The following is an 18384-nucleotide window of genomic DNA, read 5'->3' as shown; positions in this document are numbered from 1 at the left end:
TGACACTGCAATCCTACAGGTTTACGCAGAAGTAAGTTCCACTGTTTACTTACTAGCCTAGTATATGCATTTAGGACTGCAGTCATAAGGGAAAATTTGCAGGCAGTATTCTACCTAATGGTTCAGTACAAAGTAAACTTGCTCCTGCTCTTCAGTAGTCGCATCAACGAGTGCATAAGTACTGGGATGGTTGACAAGCACTCCATTTAATATCATTCAAACTTTATTTTATTCTATTCAAACTCTTTAATAAATTAGCTTTAATGTAAACATATTAGACTTCAGCGTTTTGCAATTTCAAGGTGATTTATAGGGTTTCTAGAATGTGTCTATTATGCACTCAGTATACTTTTCTGGCCCCAGTCCCCTGTCCCAGCATTACATGGTGGGAAAAGGTAGCACATGGGACTGGCATTTCAAGCTGCTATACAGCACAATCCTATATAAACGTTTACCTAAAAGTAAGCCCCACTGAGTTCCATGAAGACTGTGGCCTGATTCAGGTACCTAACCATCAAGGGGCAAAAGCCCCCAGTCTTTTATATCAGGGCCCATATCTCCTGCTCTTGTTCTTCCCTTTTTAAAAAATCCTTTTGAAAAGCTCAGCAAAGCATAATGCTGCTGAACCCTGTTTCAAGGAACCCTGAAACAGCCCTGTGAGAATTCAACATGCTGAGTTATTGTTATAGGGGGCAGGAAATAGAAACCAGAGGGCAGGTGAAGAGCAATGGAATGAAATGGTTGGAACTGTGAACAGCAGCACTTCACACTGCAACATGTTGTTGCAGGTTCCATTAAGCTTCAAACTGCAGGTGATTCTTTGTGTATTTGTGTGTTGATGTGCCATGTATGCATGCTTTACAGAGTTTTTAAGTGCCTTTCCAAATACAGAATTCTCAAGTTTGCAAATAAGACCACTGATATCTTCAGCATAATAGACCAGCCATCTGGAGATCAGCAAGTAAAAGTATACAGTTACTAACATCTTCAAAAATCAAACAAAAAAATGACATTATGCCAACATTCTCATCTTTCTTCTTTAAAAATCCCCACCCACAATGTTTTCTTCTGCTTATCCCCAATAACCTATTTATCATAGCTAAAACTATAAAAATGTTGTCTAAACATAGAAACAATCGTTATATATCTTTTCATACTTAAGTGGGTTATTACCCATAATTCTCATATTCATGTCCGCCATCCTGTGCTTTCCTATCCCCCACACCCTTTCAATGTTATTGGAATGTTGTAAGCTCTTTGGGGCAGGGAGACTTGCTTGCTATATTTTTGTGAAATTGTACATTTTTGGTGCTCTTTAAACAAATAATGATAACATTACAACAGTGTCATATAGGCAGACATACTGATGCTAATGTTTGACATCAGGAATGGGTGACAAGCTCTAGAGTGATCTCAATAATCCTTACACAACAGCCCCGTAAGTCTGGACATTATTACTATCCCCAATATCCCAGACTGTGGGCGGAGGCTGACTGAGAGAATGGTGGCTTCTTTAAAAGCACCTTGTGAATTTGTATATAAACTGAGATTTGATTCAAGGGCTTTCTGGCTCATATTCTTAGAGCACAATCCTATACATGTGTACTTAGAAGTTAAGTCCCATAAAGTTAAATGGAGCTTATTCCCAGGTAAACAGGTACAGGATTTCAGCCTTCGCCACTATGTTATGCCAACTGATTGGTCTCATGAATAATCATTCCCTTTTTCCTGTACGAGGGGGTTTGTCTTTTACTAATGATTATATCAGTGCAATCTTTCCAAGACGAGCTGATGAAGGGAAATTGCATGAACTATGGCATTACTAATAGGAAAAGTATACAGATTTTTTGGAGGGGGGGTCTGGTGGTTTAGATCACATATATGAGTAAGCCATATGTCACATCAGCCTAAAAGTTATGACCCGCTTTATGGTGATTTGCATAAATATATGACATCTCTATTTTCTGTATCAGCACCACCACAAATATCCCTCAGGACTGACCCTACTGTGAGGCAGAGGCAGGCAGCTGGTTTTAGATATCATAAAAGAGCAGCAAATGGTTACCTCTTCCATTTATTGTTGCTGCATTTTTACTCCCACAGTGCCTGTGCCAAAACAACTTGACTGCCCTTGGGTACTATACAACTTGCCTTAAGGGAGAAATTTGCTGCTCTTCCTCAGGCACCACACAGCTACACCTTTTGTTTCATGCACCTTATTATGCATTCATGGGAGAATTTGACATTGCTTTAGGGCTGTTTCTACTGTTACTTGTTGTACTCCCAAGTACAAAGCACAAAGAAATAATCGAATGTGTTTTCTGCTGTGAAATGCATGACCCACATCTGGTACTCCTGCTTCACATTTCAGGAAGGTTCTTGTCTTCTGCCTCTGGCCAGAAGTGCAAAAGGGGTTGAGTTCCTCCACAGCCACCCTACCCTTTTCCCCATACACTGTTTACGTAATATGAAGTAGCAGTAGGAAATCTTTTTCAGCACAAGGGCCACATGCTAGTGGTGAGCGGGGCCAGAAGCAAAAGTGGACAGAGCAATGGATGTAACTCACCTTTTTACAGTGGACTGCATTGAAGCTTCTCACCCATGGGCCTCATTGGACTCAGCATGGGTCCTAATTGGGCCAGAAAGGCCATTTTCCCCAAACCATGCCTAGATGACGCATATGTGTCCTCAGGTAAGGGGCAGATAGGAGATGCAGCTGCCAATATTGGCACAACCAGGAGTCTTAAAGTCGCTCCCTTCTCAGTGCTTTGAAGTGCCAACAATCAGATAATCAGCAGTGTTTAAAAGTACCGCACAGGGCTCTTTGAAGTATCAACAATTGTTGGGACTTCAAAGTGTGACATCACTGTGATGTCACATAATTGACAGGTGGGTAGCCCCGTCACCTGCCAAATTTGGCCTGTGAGACTTAGGGGAGATAAGGATCTGCCTAGCTGTTCTGCAAACACACAAGCATCTCTCCTTCCAGGATAAGAATCCTACACTGCTATTAAGTGAGGAACAGAGGAGGATCTCTCAGACCACCTCTGAAAGCAACATACAGGGAAACATAAGAACAAGCAGTATCTCCATCTGAATTCCCTAAATCATATTGGGATAATAGGGCAGTAAGGGTGCAGCCAGTCAATTCCCCTACATGCAGTGTGAATCAGTGATGACCCTTTCAGAACTGGCCCATGACATCTTCTTGCCTAACACAGCATTCATGTGGTACTCCCTCTCAGCTAGGGCCAACACTTGTTGCACCATTCAGACACCAGTTCCTTCCCTTGAGGTATGACAGAACCAGACCTGTGCACTGCCAGGGGGTAGTCAATCTACCCAAGACTTGGCCAGTGGGAGACAATGGTACCACCTGCCTCAGGATCCTATCCCTCCCTGGATTTTCACACACATACTCTCCAGGTACCCCCATCCTCCAAGGAGAGTCTGCCTCATAATTTAAGAACCACTGCATCATCATGAAGATGCAGGTATGATCAGACTGTGAGTTCCATTCTGAATGTTGAGGGGAGATGTTGTTATAAGCGTAGCAAGAGAGAGTAATGACCAGAGTTTGAATACTTAATATTGAACAATATTGTGGTGGATGTGGTGCCAGGAGTACAAAGATATCATAATCAAGTACCAACTCCTTTTAAAAGACTATGGCTAAGTTAACGTTCTCCTTAGACTCTATAACTGTGTATTTCAATGGAAAATGTTGCATAGATGGGAAGAGGGAAGATTTATGTGGGAGGGGAATGAGGTAAAGTAGTATTGTTTAGATTGTTGATGAATATATGTTTTTCAAAACTTCTAAATAAAAAACAATAAAAAAACAAAGATATCATAATACAAACTTCTAGGCAAATGTAAAAAATGAATTCTGAGTTTAGACTTACAGCATGTTACAGTGTAACCCAGGGATAGGAAACTTGTAACCCTGAAGATGGTGTTGGACACCAGCTCCCATCATCCATGGTCATTCCCCACTGTGACTGGGGCTCATCAGTCCAACAACATCTGGAGGGCCATAGATTCCCTGTCCCTGGTGTAACCCAACCTTATGCTTTTTCCCTTGACCAAGATACCACTGATTAATTAGCCAAAAACGCCTCTCAAAATAGCAGCAAAGAATCATAGAGTCTTTTCAGATCTTCCTCTAGAGAAAGCATGAGGATTTCACTGTTCACTGATTGATTAATAACTGCAGCTTCTTCCTGGACCTGTGTGCATTTCCTCCTATCAATTATCATTTTGTAAGGCTGCGGTAAAACATTTTGCCAAATGTTTGTTCAGAAATGCTACATTATGTCCTAAAGTGAAAAATATTGGCAACAAGCAAGAGACATCATCATTACAGGAGACAGAAAAGAACTTTTCTCCATCAAGCTTTTAAAATGTGTTTTCAGCCAGCAAAGCAAGGCTGACTATAACACTTAATGCAAAGGTTGGCTGCAGCACTGAAGTCACTTCCTTGTGTGAGTAGTAGCAACACTGACATCATGGGAATCTCAAAGTTTGCTGCCAAGAAGAGAAAGACCACCATCATCCCTCCAAGTTTACACTTTAGTTATTAGGACTGTCAGCTTTATCCATCAACAGTTTACTCATCTGGAGCTTTAGTTGATTAATCTGGGGGAGACAGTTTTAATCAATGGGTCCAAGAATTCAGAGCACACTTGTTTATATTTTGGTTCAAGTGTGCAATTGGGATGCAGATGTGTTTTTTAAAACAAAAACAAAAACTTTCCTTCTAACAAATTATCACATGGTAATCAAAAATTACCCCCCAAAGATATTTGAAACAGTGTTTCAATGACACACAAATGTATTTAGATTTAATGATAAATGGATTAAGAGGCAACTGATTGGTGTATGAAAAAAATTAATCACAGTCAGCCCTAGTAATTATCCTTGTATATCCTTAACATCAAAGAATCTTATGGCACCATAAAGACTAAGATTTTTTATGGCATACCCTTTTCCTTCATGCAGTGCATAAAGTGTCCCCAGTTGCGCATACACACACACACACACAGGATAAGGATGCAGTTCTAAGCACAATGAAAGGTGATAACACAAAGCTTAAATTGATTGTGTTATCACACCTATTCACTGCTCTTGTGAAGGGTGAGTGGGCTTATTTTGCATACATTCAAACTGCAATGGAATTATCACTGACCATACTTTTTGCATCACATTTCCCTCTTACTGCTTACACACACACTATATATATATATATATATATATATACACACACACACCTGCAACTGAGGATAATACCTCATGTGTTTCATGAAGTGGGCTCTAGTTTATACCGTTTGCTAGTTTTCAGAGTGTCACAAGACTCTTTGTTGTGGTTTGCTGCAATGCAAACTAACATAGCCTCCCCTCTGGAAATCATTCTAAACATGAAGTAGAAAAAATGACTAGTGTGTTTAGAAAGCACTTTAAAAAATCTGCTCAGGTAACATATTCTAGTTATGTGCTCCCCACTTCCATGAATGGTGAAAAATTCCAGGGGCAGAGGTATTTAACTCAGGTTTGGTCTCCTTTAGAAGGTGAGAGCACTAGAGACTTCAGGACTTTCTGTGATACTGGGTTTATTTACAAATATAGATAGATCATAGATGAAGGCAGACAGGATACCATGTCTACCAAAGCAAATCCACTACAGTGCTTCAGATCCCACCAAGAGGGGCAGCTCAGTACGTTGAGGGACACTTTCCGCGTTCAGGTCCTTCTTTCTGTTTCTCTCAGTTCCCAAATTTATTTATTTATTACACTTGTATACCGCCCCATAGCCAAAGCTCTCTGGGCGGTTTACAGCAACCAGAAACATTAAAACAAATATACAATTTAAAACACCATTTTAAAATTTAAAACAACATAAAAACAATTTAAACAATATAAAATATAAAAACCACTTCCAGCTCTATTGTTTTATTGATTGATTGACTGCTGCAACTGTACTAGGGTAGTCTTAATTGCCAACACAGTAACACCTTGGACAAGGCAAGCAGGACATCTTCCATTTATGGTGTTTCTTAGTTTGAATTCAGTTCTAACAGCCTATCACATATGAGATTCAGTCCAGCTAGGGCACCCTTTCCCAACTAGTGGGCCACCAGATGTTGTTGGACCACAATTCCCATCTTTCCTGACCATTGGCAATGCTGGCTGAAGCTGATGGGAGTTGTGGTCCAACAACATCTGGTGGCCCACTAGTTGAGAAAGGCTGAGCTAGGGGGATTATGTGTGTGAAAGCAGGATTCTGTATAAATGACTATAACTAGAGGAGGCACATGGCTGCTATGTGATGCAGATAGTTCAGTCAAGTGATCTAACTGGACTTATCATGCAGATGGATTGCATCCAGGTGTTTCAGACCCCTGATCATTTGACTGCCCTTTTCTGCACGTTTTCTAGCTCTACCATACCCTTTTTGAGATGCGGTGATCAAAACTGTACATGATATTCCTAATATGGCCTCACCATATATTTATATAAAGCCATTACAGTACTTGGTTTATTTACTTTCAGTCCCTCCCCTAATAATTCCTAGCAAGAAATTGAGATGGCTAGCTCACTACAGTAAGTAATTGTCCCTCTCTAGGTGTTTATTGGCACTATTGATCTTGCCTTGCTGATTCATCACCACTAGTGGAAATGGTCACACCCACACTGATTGGATCTTGCACTCTTTTGATTGAATTCTGTGTCAGTTTTTATTATTCAGTTTTATTTCTTCTGTACTATATAATTATTTTCTTTATGTTATTTAAGATACTGCTTTTTTACATAAAATACATATCCAAAATGGTTTACAATACTATCAAAAACAAAATAAAAACAGGTTCTAAAACCAGACAGTGAAATAAGTAGCATATACCTGGTGGTGAATGGTGGTTCCATGTCAGTGGGGCAGTAGAATCTGTCCTAGGCTTTAGTTTGAACTGTCAAGCAGCTGTCAATCACAGTGCATATATCTACCCAGTTAAAGAGTAACCACCCATGACCACTTTGTGGATTTATCTTGGGCTCTGGACCACCAAACCTTATACCACAATAAATGTGTTACCCTTTCAGGTGCCAGTTTTGCTACAACAGACTTAGGGGGCTACCCTTCTGGAAGATGTCTGCCTTTCCACCTTTACAATGACATTGAAGAGATATTCAATTGGATTCTGAACTGTTCTGTGTTCTGCATAAGTACTATGGCGCACCTATTGCTATCTCTTACACTGTTTGACTTTTGGGGCTCACTTTGTAAAATTACTTTTCTTCTTCTCTCAGGGTGTGTGTGTGTGTGTGTATCCACTTAGGTGATCACTTCGTGTCTCTGATGACGTGAGCTCTGGCCCTTGAAGCCTAATGCCCCAATAAATCTGTTAGTCCTTAAGGTGCCAGAAAACTCTTTTTATGCATGCAGGCACTTGTTCAGCAATTTTCTGAGTGGAAAACAACACATGCTTCAGCAAACGTTAAGGTAACACATTGTAGCAGGGTAAAATAAAGATTGTAAGAAGTGTTTATGAAAGATTCACAAAGCAATATAGGGAAGCATCCAAAGATACTAAAGGCCAATACTAGCATTAGAGTCCACCAGTTGTGACAGTCAGCATGGGGTTCCCTTCAAAAGTCATAACCCTAAAACAAGTTCTCTTACCCCTCTTTGTTCCCACACCACCGATGACCAATGATTTTGAGAGCAGCTTCCCCAGCCTTGGGTCCCCAGATATTGTTGAACAATAAGTCCCATTTTCCCAGACGTTGGCAAATACTGACTGGGAGTCAGTTGTAGTCCAACAACGTCTGGGAACCCAAGGTTGAGGAAGGCTGGTGAACCACAATATGGCTACTTTTACCTAAATGTTTTGGGAAGTAGGTATTGCAGCCCCATGTTGAATGTGGTATCTAGCTTTGCCCTTATGTCTTGGAGCTCATGGGATAGCTTTTCAGTGAGATCTTTTAAGCACATACATATGAAAAACACTGTGTTAAGACTAGACTATTGTAATGTGCTGCATGTGGAGCTGCCTTTAAGGTTGATCAGGAAGGTGCAGCTTATGCAAAATGTCGGTTAGGCTGCTAAAGGGAGCAGCCTACCATGATCATGTAACTCCTGAAAGAGCAGCACTGGTTGGGAATCTGCTGCCACACCAAGATTAAGGTTCTGTTTTTTACTAATAAAGCCCCAGACATCTTGGGACCTGGTTACCTGAGGGAATGCCTCTACCTATATAGACCAGCCTGGCTACCTAGACCTTAGGGTGAGAGCCTCTTGGTTGTGCCACAGCTTGCAGAAATACATCTGGTGGCAAGCCAGGCAGAGGGCCTTCTCTGTCATGGCATCCAGTTTATGGAATTATCTCCCCCTAGAATCAAGAGTTTTTGGTGCTTCCTGAGAAACATTTATTCAGCCATCTTGAAAATCATTATTGATTACTGAATTTATTATTGCATTTTAATCTGTATTTATTATAATGTGTTTTTACTGATGTTAAATTTTGTCTATTGGATTGTCTTTTAAGGTTGCAAACGGCCTTGGGATTGATATTATTATTATTTAATTAATTAATTAATTAGTATCCCACCCTTCCTCCCAGCAGGAGCCCAGGGCAGCAAACAAGGTACTAAAAACACTTTAAAACATCATAAAAACAATCTTAAAATACATTAAGACAAAACAGCATTAAAAACATTTTTAAAACTTTAATTCTGGCTCTCTTAGGCTTGTCATGTCCCTCGGATGTTGTTGATATGGAGGCATCTCCAGTAAACAATGGATAATATAATAATATAACAATTAATATAATAAATGGATAATATAATCCAAATTTGAATGTATCTTTGCTTTCAGGGTAAATTTAAAAAAATTGAATTTGTTTGTATGTTAGAATCTCTTTAGCTAAAAACTGCTATACACTCAGTTATACTGTAATCACACTAGTTACATTCTCTTAATCTGAGTTCTCATAATTTGATTCTCATTTTTTAAAAATATTATTTTTTAGCAAGCAGGTATACTAATTCTTTAGCACAACTGAGTTTGACAACTATACTCCATAAGCAAATTTTGTAAGTAAATGCATCAGCCTGGATTCTATCCCACAGTGTAATTTTGAAAATGCATTTGAGATGCAACTAAATATAAAACATTGTCTGGGTGCACCATTGCCTAGATGATCAGGATGCAGCTAAATATAAAGCATCTGTGGCTGTGTGTTCACTGGCACAAATCCTCAGGCCCAGGGCAGATTGACTGCACAACCATGCTCCTTAACTTGTACCAGCTGCACTTTGCTGCAGGTCTCTTGCACATGAGATGCTTAGTTGGCCCATGGGAATTCCACTATGGATGGGGAGATGATGCTGAAGTAATTGTATCTGCACTATGATAAAAATGGTGTCTGAACTGGGCAACTCTGAACTACATTGTATGTTTTTCAAGTCCATTAGATCCAAGGATTGTTCATCAAGAAATAGAACTGTGTGACAGATGCACATGAAGCCTGAAAAATTGAAACATTTGCCTGACCATTATTAATATTCACTTGTCTCTTTTAAAAGGGCACAAAACACAGCTCGACAATATTTAACACAAAACCGAGAGGGAAAATGTTAGGAGCTGCCTTATGCTGAGTCAGACCCTTGGTCCATCAAGCTCAGTATTCTCTATACCACCCTTTCCCAACCTTTGGGTCCCCGGATATTGCTGGACTACATTTCCCATCATTCCTAACCATTGGCCAGCTGGCTGGGGCTGATGGGAGTTGTAGTCCAACAACATCTGGGGACCTAAAGGTTGGGAAATGCTGGTCTACGCTGTCGGGCAGCAACACTCCAGGGTTTCAGATAGGGATTTCTTCCAGCCCTACCTGGAGATGCCAGTTATTGAACCTGGAACCTTTTGCATGTGTTCTACCACTAAGTCACAGCTTGAAAAAGTAGCAGGAAACTGTGTAGCCATTCAACTCAAAACAAACATTTGGTGGAAAATAAAAGTTACAGGGCAAGATCCAACTAGTGTGTCCCATCAGTATCAGGATCTCCACTTGCACAATGGGACCTTCCACACTCTCCTCCCCTAGCATGCACCCTGGGCCCTCCTGAAATTTGATGGGAACTCTTTTTCAACCCAAGGGCCACCATCCAGTGGTGAGCAGGCCCAAGGCAAAAGTGGGTGAAGATACGGATGTACATTTTACCTTTGTACAGTAGGCTAGTTTCCACAAACACACGGGTTGCCAAGTCTCTGGTTTTACATTTCATTTTTCTCTGACCTTACTCCCTTACATCCACAGAAACAACAACAGTGGTTCCATGCGCTCAGCTCAACCCCCTTAAACCCACTGATTATGCACCTTATTGGTTGCATGACAGTTTGTTTCTTGCCCAGTAATGGTAAAAGAGAAATCACATAGTGGGAAGTGTGGCTTCAATTGCTGTCATTCCCAAGGTACTGCCTGTGAAGGTAGACCAAACCATGTGTGTTTTCTCTCTGTCAATTGTTACTCACTGGAATTGGGTAGGCAGGAAAGGAGAGAGAATCTTATTTCTCAAACCTCTCTCTGCAGTGAAGGATCAAGTCTGTAAACAAATTTGGACCAATCACATTAAAAAGCAGGGGCAGGACATTCCAGGCAGAGGATTGCGAACCTTGCTTAGATATGGATATCTTTGCAGAGGATCCCTAGTCAAGCCTTACCAACAACACAATCCTAACCATATCTACTCAGAAGCAAGTCCTGTTGAGTTCTATGGGGCTTACTCTCTTAGTACGTATGTTTAGAATTTGAGCCTTCAGGGGCATCCATCTTTACTCATGAGCGCTCACATCTCCACAACACTAAGCTCCCTTCTTCCCTCAATGATCTTCTGGTGACTAGCCTTCTTTCCAGAAGCAAGTAGGCTAGATTAAATGTTCTGTACCCAGTCTCCTGAAGCAGGTGTGAAGGAATGATCTCATCACTTCAGCTGGACCTGGGAACACCCTCTTTTAGCTAAGATCTCTATCTTAATTTCCAATCAAAGATTTTTTGTTTGTTTGAGTGGTATGCTCTAAGCCACTGCAGTTGATGGTTAATATGTCATGCTTCAATCACATCACTAGGGTCCACTCCCATTACATCTTTAGGGTCTTCCTCTGAAATCTCAGGGTTTGGGATGCTTCTGACCTGGTAACCTTGACATACATACACACTTGCCATCCTCCATCCAGGCATTATCAGAGTTCAAGGACACATTCAAGTCAGGGAAAACATCCATAGGAGGTGTGAAGCAGGGCCAATGAGCGCTGTGGCCTGGGGAGAGTCCCAAAGGCCACATAAAGAGCCTTGGAGGGCCACATTCAACCCCCAGGCCTGGCATTCCCCACACCTGTGATATTTACCAGGCACCCTCTGTGAAAAGAAAATGGGTGACTGATCCTTGTGGTTACCTGAAAAATGTGTTCATTTTTCAAACCAGACGAAGGAGTATGAGGGTAAATGTAAATGCACTGCCTTCAAGTCGATTCCAACTTATGGTGACCCTATGAATAGGGTTTTCATGAGGCTGAGAGGCAGTGACTGGCCCAAGGTCACCCAGTGAGCTTCATGGCTGTGTGGGGATTCGAACCCTGGTCTGCCAGGTCCTAGTCAAACACCTCAATCGCTACGCCACATTGGCTCTCATGCAGTATGAGGGTGGGGGAAAGAAAACTGAGAGAAAATTGCCAGAACAGAGAGATGCACTTAACCAGGAACTGCAGATATGAGGAAATTTCATGTCTTGATTTGAAATCTAAATCCAGGTTTGCAGGACTCTAATCAGAATATGCATTCTTTAGAGAAAGCAAATTCATGCAATCAGAATTATATATACTAAACAGGTTTATGCAGATTTGCATAAAATATTGAAATAGAAAGGATTTATATATCTTTTATTTTGTTATTTTATGGATGAAAACTATATGTTTCTTTAAAGCACAAGATTCCAATCCGAATATAGGAAGAGAGGCATTCCACTTTCATCTAGACATATGGTCTACATCATTACCTGCAAATACCCCCACTACACAATGACATATTAAAAATTACCATCTATTATAAGAGTAGTGTTGAATTATTAGGTTATTTAAGCAAAAGGATAACCCTTCTCTGGAGATCACTTTACTTGCTTCATTTTCATTTATAATCTAATGAGAGTTGGAACTGCATTGCATCGACCCACTGCTCTGTTAATAAATGAGTTGGCCAAGAGGACTCTCGTTTTTAACAAAACATTTCAAAATTTATCTCTCACTCACATGCACACACAAAATCTGTGGCTATCCTATATTTCAAGGCCCCATGGACTTCAAGCTTGTGGGGTCTACTGTATGGTTGTGGTTTTTTACCAGAATCCTGTGATCCATGAACTATAGCCAGGTGCAAAATAGTGGTTTAGAAATGTGATGCCTGCCTCTTGGCACATTTGCAGCCCCGGAATTTGTTTTCACTACGAGAACTGAGCTCACAGTTCTGCCACACAAAAATCCACTCCTTGTTCCCCCCTCAAGATTTTTTCATCTCAGCAACACAATTTAAAAGGGGGCATAGGAAAGGGCCTTTTTGTTGTTGCTATTATCAAACAGTCAGGAGTCAGAAGAATGCTTGCTGATCTACAGCAAATCATTCAGAGATCTACCAGTAGCTCCCTGGTCTACTTTCTGACAACCCTTACATATTTGTAAGAAGATGAGGAAATAGGAGCTTGTCATATGAATTTGTAAGTAAGAAAACAATTTATGTGAGATAAATTATTCCAGTTTTTATGCTTTAGATATGAATTATGATTGTATTTCAACACAATCCCATACATGTCTACTCAGAAATATATCCCACTGTGCTTACTCCCTAATACGTTTACTTGCTTATCTGAGAGTAAGATCTATTGAACTCAATGAGATATTTCTGAGGTGATATGTGTACATTTGAAATGAAAGTTAATATGTCTGAGGTGTATAATTATGGACCATTTGGAAATGTTCATCTTAGGCATTGCTAAGTATTTATCATAATCATCATCATTTATTAGATGTGTTGCAGAAATGTGTTGATTTCAAACAGTGGTCTCTCCCAGGCCTACCTGGAGACGGCAGGTATGGAACTTGGAACCTTTTGCATGTTTGAGGCATCGGCTCTTTTCCTTCCTGGAATACTGTACTGCTTCCTTTCTAGCCCCTTAATCAAGAAAGGAAGGGAAGACTCCGAAGAAGAGGAGTAAAGAAATTGGGCATACTGAAATAGCAGGGTACTGAAATCTCCTGGTTTCATTAGCCCTAATCAGATAACATATTTGAGTACTATCACTGCATGTTCCAGAGTCTGCACAGCATGACAGAAATTTACCACTCCTGGACAAAAGGCAATTCAGTAGAGAGATAAATAATGACACAGAGGTAATTTACCCAGTGGCATATGTTGCAGCTGCTTTTTAAAAATACTTTTAAAAAAGAGTATTAAAGCATCCTATGCAGATTTTTTTAAAGGCTTGTTTTAGGGTGCTATCTAAGCTATTATTTTTGTTTCACGTTGCAGTATGATTTTGTAGGCTAACTTTGAAGTGTAATTTGATCAAAATGACATTTGCCCTGAATGAATTAAGAAAACTTGTTAGTTATTCAGCAACCTTTTGCTGTACACTTCTGCTGCAGAACATCATTACCTCTGTAATAATAAATCAACATGTATTGTTGGGTCAGTTATCATAATCAAGCAAAGCACTTCAAGAATTAAAGGAGTGGGTACAGAAGGTGCTACATACTTGACAAAAGTTTTATAGAGTCTAGAACGGGCAAAATATGGATCCAGAAAGTGGTTAGAAGAACAAATGGCTGAACAAACAGATATCTTTATGAGTGGTCAAACCAGAGCTTGGAAAAGTTACTTTTTTAAACTACAACTCCCATCAGCCCCAGCCAACATGGCCACTGGATTGGGCTGTTGGGAGTTGTAATTCAAAAAAGTAACTTTTCCAAGCTCTGGGTCAAACTTATAATAAAAGTTGGTGCCATCTAACACACCCTTGTATTTAGGCACAAGCCTAGTACCCAGAGGCAACAGAGATCACTTACAAGTAGAAATGGGGGAGGGGGATTTGATTCAGTTTACATTTAAAGCTGAATTTATCCAATGTGCACTTTCCAAAACAATGTGATAACTGAAACACAGCCATCCTTCAAAATTTGCACTTTCTCAAATGTTGTGATGCAGTTCTCCAACCAAGCAATGTTTACAAAAATGCATATATTAGGGGAAAGTGTTCATAAGAATAAATATATTAGTGAAAATAACATTAAAATGCATTGCATTAGGAGAAATTGCTTGCACAATGTGTAGATTAGTCAAAACTGCATACAGACACTATTTATTAGGAGAAATCTGTGCTGCAATGCTGAAGAATTTTCATTAAGTTTTTTAAAAAATCACAAATTGCTGCAGAAATATGGAGAACCGAATTTAAGATTGGAAAAATGAGAAACAGAATCAAAATGGAAAGATCCTGCCATCCCTACTTGCAGGGGAGTCATGGTATACCTGTCATGGCCCCGTCAGAGGACTCATCAGACGACTCATCAGACGACTCATCAGATGAGGATGACTCGGGAGTAACAGCAGCAGACCCAGAAGGAGAAATGGAGGAAACTCCTGAGAACCCAGCTCCTTCTCCCCCTCAGCTGCAGAGCACCCCAGACACAGCTGAAGCCCTTCAGCCAGATGCAGCCAGTGAACAGGATACGCCCCCCTCACCTGCAGAACGTAGACAACAGAAGGTCAGGCAGAAGAGGGGCAGGCCTGTCCACTTAAGGCCAAAATGCTGATGGCTCACACCTGCTGACAAACCTGCTCCTTAAAAGTCAAACCTTGGGTTCAGCTTGTTGCTGACTACAATGTCAGGTGTGACCACTGTGTGTCTGCCTATCCCCTGAACCTTGACTTGGACTGATCTCTTGGCAAACTAGACCCAGACCTTCACTGATGTCTCTTCTGGATTTCTGGCTTGGCATGTAAGCTTTGAACGGCCTCTGCCCTTATCTTGCTTTCTCCTTGCTAGCCTGGCAGATTTATAGCCAAGCTGCCGGCTGAGGACTTATGGCCTGGCAATTACCAAGGAATCTCAAGCCCTGCCTGCACCCCCACCGACACTGCTGTCTCAGTGAAGAGCTGACAATACCATGCAGATGACTAAGTAAGTTAGCAGAGGAGAGATGGAGTACTCTGCCCCTCCTCTATACCAAGCATAGACACCAAGAAGACTCCCGCTGGTGGGGCAGAGTTCTCCATTCTTTTCTCTGCCAGCCCAGCAGGCTAGTGCTTGCTTTCCCCCCCCCTTTTTTTTCTTTTTCTTTTCAGGCTAGTAATTTTCATGGATTTATTTATAAGGCTGATCCAATAAGGGTTCTGTCATTACAGAGCACATGTGCTCTGGCAAAGTTGAGGCTTTCTATACAAAATCCAATTCTGAGACAGACATAGCTGACATTTTAATAATCCCCTGTTTTCTTTATGAGTGAAATCATAACCAAATTTTATCCATACCTTGATTAAAATTAGGTAGGGACCAAATAAAATACCCTTTGCGGTGGATTTGATCCAGAGACCATCAGATGACTGTACTTCTGGAAAACGGTGAATGGACTTGGAGGCAATGAAGGAAAAGATTGCACTTTCCACCATACTCTGGTCACAGAAGGATCAGCTGAAACACAATTTAAATATGGTTAATACTGTTTGCAGAGGCAGCAATGCAAATGTCTTTTAAATATTGGGCAGCTACAAATAACCCATTTTTGTTACATAATCAAGTGCCAAGACTGCCAAGCTTTCATTGTGTATTCAGAACTGAATGTATTTACTTGGAGGAAAACCAGATCAATTTCATTTTCCTGCATATTTATTAATGCCTGAGCAAATGAATCTAGGGCACTCCAAGGCAAGATCAATATTTATGCAGCCTACTTCAGGGAAAGAGAGAGGCGCTTCCAAACAGCAGGGGATCTTAGCATTATTATTTTCCAGTGATTTCTTTCCATGTCTTGGACTTGGTTCATTTTTGCCATGTAACGCATTTAGTCATTGTAGGTTAAACAGAAGCATGCTGCTGACATGGGACCAAAGAAAATGGATGGAGGCTTGAACCACAGACTACGAAGCTGCTTCTTCTTACTAGTGATATTATACTCACTAGAGGTCAGTCGTTTCTTCTGGACCAGACTCCAAAATAAGTTTGAATCAGGTTTATAATACCTGGTGGTTATTTCTAAAAGAAAAAAAAAGTAATGTAAGTCATGGTCTTGAAAACCACTCCCGGCTGTGTTGCAGATCCTAACATACCCATTTCTAGCTGCTATACCAAGAATTTCCTGTGCATTGGCCAAGACTACTTACGTTGGTTGCTTATGCCTTCCTCATCTTGTTAAGACATCAGCTTGGACTCTGCTTTAGCTATAGCCTTAAATCCCAGTTTGTTAAGGGAAATCAGACAGAGTCCGCAAACGATGGCAGTCCTACAAGTTATGTTAGTCATGGATTTTACCCTTGAGTACAAGATTTTTATCTCACAGCCAGCATGGAGGCCCAATCAGAATCAGGACCCTGCTGTGAGAGAGTAGGAGTTTAAGCCTTTGCCCCTGCTGCAGTCCCAGTTCAAATCAGGCTCCACATCTTCTGCTTGCATAATAGGAAAGCTCCCACTGGAGAAAATTTAAGGTTTTTTTATCTCATGCAAAATTTTATCCAGCTTTGTGCATTTGGCTGATGGATGAGGAGGCATAGGAAGGCCCTTTCTATTGGCCAGCTGAGACCAATTCTGTTTTATAATTCTTGTGCTAATTGTTTATTTACTTAAGAAACAAATGCAAAGTATAAATATGAAATAAACAAAGAAATATGTGTTCCCCTTTAAACAATGGTCTCTCACTCATAGACTGCCCAGAATATTTTGTTGCCAGAGGCAGAAAATCCAAATGCTCACAAGGCTACTTCTTGAAAGAGGAATTTACAGAGCCTATTTGAGTAAAGTATGTTCCATAAAACTGTAGTATCTTCAAATGACTTTGACCTGGTGCCCACTGTGGTGGTAAACCTGTATCTGGATTGTACCACTTCAGACTGATTGAATACGCATCTTACAAAAAAACAAACCCAAACCCGCAAATAGAAAGCTGGATGTCAAGAAGGCTAGGTTAGATTTCTCTTACTTGACATTTGGATTTCTGCATGGAAGACATTTTGTGTGTGTGGCAGAAAATTAAAACTTGTGAGCACCCACCTGCAGCCTGAAGTGGTACAGCTCAAACACAGGTTTACCACATTTAAGTGAACTAGGAGGCCACAGCTAACTTATTTGTGGAGAAAGACAGTATTCCTGTACATCAGGGGTGGAGGACTTGTGGCCCTCCACTCCAGATGTTGTTAGACAGTAAACTCCAACTCCGATCAGCTTCAGCCAGCATGATGAAGGTCAAGGATGATGGGGGTTGAAATCCAACAAGATCTGGAGGGTTAGTCTCCCTGCTCCTGCTATACACCAGCAGCAGGGTGTGTGTGTGTGTGTGTGTGTGTGTGATAGCAGTGACACCCTGACAGCGCTGCTGATGCTCACCAATAAAGGGTGAGACAAGGCCGTGGTGGTGGACTCACAAGTGTGTGCACACCTGCACTACACTAATAACGAGCTCCCCTGACCTCACTGCTGTCTCACCTTGTCCCAGCAAGTGGCAGCACCATTGCCATTGGGAGGGTGCCCCTATTGCTCCACCCCCCTCATGCACTGCTGCTGCTGCTGTTCTACGAAGGAACGGTGCACCTTTCTGAATAACTTATTATGTACCTAATGCTGTTTCTTTTATTCATGTGAATGCAGTTGGATGCAATGATAGGAACACATGGGAATCAGTGAGATGCCAGAGACTGTAAGGCCTGGGGAGTACTGAATACTTTGCCAACACTGTCAAAGTGCTTAAAGCTAACCATGGCCCCTTATTTAACAAGGATGAGAAGAGGGTGAAGACTTCCCAAGGGGACAGGAAGAAGAGGAAAGCAACATAGAACTGAATGAATGATTGTTCTTAGGTGACTCAACTGCAGTTTCATCAGAGGCTTAATTTCTCCCAGATATTAGCAATCTGGAGTTAAAGCTGATATGAGTAATAACAAAAGAATTTGGTTGAGATCCAAATGCCGTTCCCTTCTGAGTCTCTCAGTTCCTTCTAATTTAATTCAGTAACTGCAGGGAACAGAAGGGAAATTGGTAGAATTCAATATTGGTTCAGTTCTTTGTTGACCACTGGCTGTCCTGCACAGAGGCAGCTGGCAACAGTGGAAAATAGCTAACTGGCTAGGACCACGA

General features: G+C 41.0%; 1 long non-coding RNA gene across 3 annotated transcripts in view; it reads right to left on the bottom strand.

Annotated features, from left to right (window-relative positions):
* Positions 1–18384, bottom strand: part of LOC133366815 (uncharacterized) — a 43119-nt gene that overhangs the window by 1883 nt on the left and 22852 nt on the right. For all 3 annotated transcript variants that reach the window (XR_009758483.1, XR_009758484.1, XR_009758485.1), the window contains exons 3-5: positions 16219–16293; positions 15573–15732; positions 14571–14783 (exon numbers count right to left, since the gene is read on the bottom strand). This is a non-coding gene — a long non-coding RNA (uncharacterized LOC133366815). The remainder of the gene's footprint in view (positions 1–14570; positions 14784–15572; positions 15733–16218; positions 16294–18384) is intronic.

This window comes from Rhineura floridana, chromosome 1, assembly GCF_030035675.1.
Source record: "Rhineura floridana isolate rRhiFlo1 chromosome 1, rRhiFlo1.hap2, whole genome shotgun sequence".
NCBI lineage: Eukaryota > Metazoa > Chordata > Lepidosauria > Squamata > Rhineuridae > Rhineura > Rhineura floridana.
This window is presented reverse-complemented; position numbering and strand designations above follow the sequence as displayed.